The following is a 4,563-nucleotide window of genomic DNA, read 5'->3' on the forward strand; positions in this document are numbered from 1 at the left end:
GAGGAAGTTTTAAATATTTTTCCCTAAGCTAAAAAGAAAAATAAACTTTTTCTTAAATGTAATGGAGCTTCTGTTTTGATGTTATAAGAGGCTGCCAAGGAATTACAAAAAAAAAAACAAAAAACAAACCACACATCAGAACAACTCTTATGAAGTTTTTAAACACGCAAGTTCTAGAAGCTTTACAACCCCGTTATTACGAGACAATCATAAATCAGAAAAACACCTCAGAGCACTACCTTAAGATTTAGAGATGATTAAAGAACCAGATTCAAAAGAGCACTATTAATAAACAGCACACAAACAATACTCAATGCTCTTGCTGCATGCTGTTTTGTACAATTTTAACGTTACAACTCAAAGTTAAAAATTAGTCTGAGACTCTCTAGGCAAACACCTATCATAAGGCCTTTATCCTAAAGACTTTGCATTAAGAGGCATGTTTTGTAATGAAATAACGGGGGTTTATTGCAAGATCCGATACAACTGAAAAACAGACATGCTAATGTGGCCCATGCCCCTTCATCAAATCTGACAAGTCAGCAAAACCCTAGCTAAGCACAGGCTACATTTACATAATCACAAACAATAAGGTCATGCACAAAAGTAACCACATAAGTTCTCCCTGAGAAGTTATTTACACCACCAGAACACAGTTCTTCAGTCCTAACTCATGCAGACATTTCGGTTAAGACAATGAGACTGACAGGAAAACTGCAGTTTTGGGCACTGGGCTCTGCAAGTTCACATGCACTTTTCTCAGTGAGCACAGTAAACAGAGCGTGCAACATCCAAGAAAAATTTATCCTCCTTAATCCCTACCTAGATGTTTTTACAGCTAGCTTTGTTACAACTACTAGTCAGAAAGAGACAGCCTATTTGGCACAAAATTAGATTTATCTCCAAAAGCTAGATGCACTGCTTAATTTACATTTAAAGGTAGACACACTTTTAAGTCACCTTCAACCCAAGCTTGACAGGAAGACAGAAGTTTTTGAGGTGCAGTTTACAGAGGAAAAATGAATTCCTGATAAAGTCTGCATCAATACCTTTCTAAAAAAAGTTCAGACCACAGGTTTGACCTGTGTACATTCCAATCAGGTGCAACATTCTGACCACTTACAGGCTCAAGAAAACAAAAAGCAAATATAAAAATTACACTGCTCAGATCTCAGTTAATAGTTTAGCCATATTTGTTCACAATCTGCTGAAAGAATAAAACCGAAGTACCCTGTTAATTTCAATAGGTCAGAGTGCAATTGCAGAGTTTGAAATGTCCAATTTATTAAAAAAAAAAAAAAAAGTGCAAGAAAAAAGATACAACTTTATTCATTTTCCACAAAGGGGACCCTTAAAATATGCAAGTTGTCAGAAAAAACAATCTAGGTTAGAATCATAAAAGTTAGTAACCGAGAAGCTGAAGCGCAAAAAAAAAAAAAAAAAAAAAAAATCGGGTCACATTTGATGGTGCAAACAATTACAGGAAATACAGCCTATTCCACATTCAGGAAGAGCCCTCTCTTCCCACAGGTTTGCACTAGTCTGATAAAAACAGTCCAGCTTCCTAGTTATTATGATGTGCACTTTAAACATCCTCGCTAATCCACAAAAGCCTTATTTACACATTAGAAGTTGAAAGCACACATATGCAAAAATATCTGTAACCTAAACAGAACTGTGACTTTCATAGTTTATTATAAAGTAGTTCTTTCTAAAACAACAACAGAAAAAAAGTTTCCTCCATATACCTCTCACATTTAAGCTGATCTTCAAAACCAAATGCCGTAAGGCAGAGACCATCTACTAAGTTAAGCACTAAAATTTTCAAAGATTAAACACAAGGATAGATTTCAGAAAGGCAAATGTGTTTTGGATAATACACACAGCACAGAAACAGGCCAAAAAAAGTAGATGTACATTCTGAAATCTAACCAGATTAGATGTACTGTTCTTCGTCTAAACCGACAGGTCCATTTCTATCTCTTGTTCCACACAATTACAAGAAGTAATCACAACACAAGCTCATTTGAGTTTTGTTTTTAAATACTGGCACGTAAAAATAAATAAAAAACCCCTAGCATTCCAGTAGAGACAACAATCCCATGTTTTATTTGTTTGAATTCTTAGAGTTGTGACTTTTTTTCTTCAACTTGACCAGCACAAAATAAAAGACAAAGGCTGATTGTAATATTATTCTTCTCAAGCATAAACAAAACCTTCAGGAAAATGGCTGTATAGTAACTGGAGGGGAAAAAAAAAAACCAGCACCTACCTAAAGCACAAAACAATAAACTACAAGCAGCAAACCAAATTGCGGGAGGGAGGGGGCAAAGAGGGAATGTGAACACTGCAACTTTATTTTTAGATTATATACATAAATCTATATATACACACACCTGCCCCTAATATTTGATATTCTCAAAGGTGCCATGACACAACTGATGAAATTATTAAATATTATACTTTTAAGTAAGCATTCTAAATCTTGCAGACCTTTCTAGCAAACCTATAGTTTGCTATTGCTAAACCCTTCTGGAGGATGTCAGCGTAGCATATCGTTCGAGATTATTTAACACGTGCCCCTCTGGTAACCAGGATAGGTGTTTTACAGAGCAACAGTTGTTCCAACTTCTCAACTGTTCATCGCTATTGACTATTCCACCTATGTAATACTGCACATAAGCATACAATATACGTAAGTCCATGCAAATTGAAATACCTGCACGAATCCACAAGTATTTTGTCATTCTTTGGTATCTTCTAATAGATTTGTTAATCTCACTATTGAAGTCAGAAATGGTGTTCGGCGGCCAGTCTCACGCCTCAGAAAAAAAATAACTGGCGCCCCTTAGCGTTCAAATTTTGAAGTCTTGAAGCAATTTACTAGATTTGCATGAAACATTTTTTTCAACATTCCAAAAAGTTTTCTGCCCCCACAGTACTTCCACCCAAGTGCCAAAGTAAACAGGAAAAGCAGAAAAGCTTAAAGGGATAGCAGACTTCTTCCTGAGACTACTTAGAAACACAGATTGTATTTTATTTATTTTTCTTTTAAAGAAGAGTGTGAAGAAGAGCTCCAACACAATCCTTAAACTTTTTCAGCAAGAGTCTCCACAGCCCTCATTTTGGAACTCCAATACTTCACAAAACAGACTTCCAGAGCTTTCAATATTTAAAAACATATCAAAAGATATAAGGATTTCAGACATTCCTTTTTCAGTGTCCTTTTCGTACAGGGAAATGTTTTTCTTTCTTTTGTTCTCTGACAAAAAAAAAAAAAGGTTTTGGGCCTCCTCTGGCCAAATACATTAAGCTGAAGAGATTCAGGAATTTAAAAATCCAACCGGAAGGCTCATTTGTGCTAAAAAGGAGTCTTCTTAGTCAAGTTTCTTCTTGATGTCTATTGTAAATCTAACTATTCTGAAGAGATTGTTTGCTGTGGTGACCAAGAACATAAGTTTTAAATAGTTTTACTTTTCACATCCGTATGCGCTCCAATATAAATTCAAACTTCACCAAGAGTCTTCAAAATAAAAATAGAATCCCCCATTATATCGCTTCCCACAGTCCATCTTTCAGTATTCTTCACTGGGTTTTTTTTTTACTCCTCTATCGTTTATTTCAAAAGGTAGCATTTTCTTGATATTCTATTTTTTGTTGTACTACAGTCACTATCTCATTTTTACAGTCTTGGGAGAGGGCGGGGAGTTGTTCTACCAAATATAACCAGCTCTTTCATCTTCCGAGGTCAACAACTTCCCAAACTTCTTTTAGCGACGAGCAATACGTCCGCAAACAACAATCCTAACTCAAAATCTCGAAATTCAGCATTTCATGCTATGAATCCCAACAAGTTGAAACTGTATAAATAATTTATGGTTTTATCATATTCTCCAAAGCTACCAAATACAATTAAACAAACAGGTCTCTCTGACTCTCTAGAAAACCTAGGTTTAAGGTGGTAAGAAAGGAAATGCTCTTAACAAGAAAAGCAAACCTGTGAACCCAAGCATAAAGCGAATTTAAAATACTAAGAACAAGTGGATCGCCTTATTTTTAACACAGTGGGTCTGCTACTGTAGTGGGAAGATGTATGGGACGCATGAAGTCCCCAGCATACACTTTTTTTTTTCTTGCTAAAATGTGATTATTTATTTGTAAAAACGTAACCTTAAAGGGAGCTATTTAGGAAAAAAAGGGGGGTGGGGGTCAACCCACAGGAACGGCCCCTCGCCCCTCCGAGGCAGGAGCGGGGTGTGGGGCTGGGGGCGGCAGTGGACGTCTGGCAGGAGTAGACGAGGCAATTTCGTAATTTCGGGGTTTTTTTCCCTTCACTAAAGTCACACGTAGGAGTCTTTCAAGTTAGTTTCTTTCAACGGTAAGGATAGCTGAAATAAGAATTTGTTCGCTTCCCTTGCAATATAGGAAAATTACAATTAGTTTGCGGCCAGTTTGGGGTGGGGTAGAGCTGGAGCCGAAGAGCTCAGCCCCCTCCGCCTTAGTCATTCAAGTTCAAGCAGCTTCCAGAACAGACAAATCTCGAAACCAAACACCCTCCCAACC

Source organism: Pygoscelis adeliae, unplaced genomic scaffold (assembly GCF_000699105.1).
Source record: "Pygoscelis adeliae isolate BGI_AS28 unplaced genomic scaffold, ASM69910v1 Scaffold33, whole genome shotgun sequence".
Taxonomy (NCBI): domain Eukaryota; kingdom Metazoa; phylum Chordata; class Aves; order Sphenisciformes; family Spheniscidae; genus Pygoscelis; species Pygoscelis adeliae.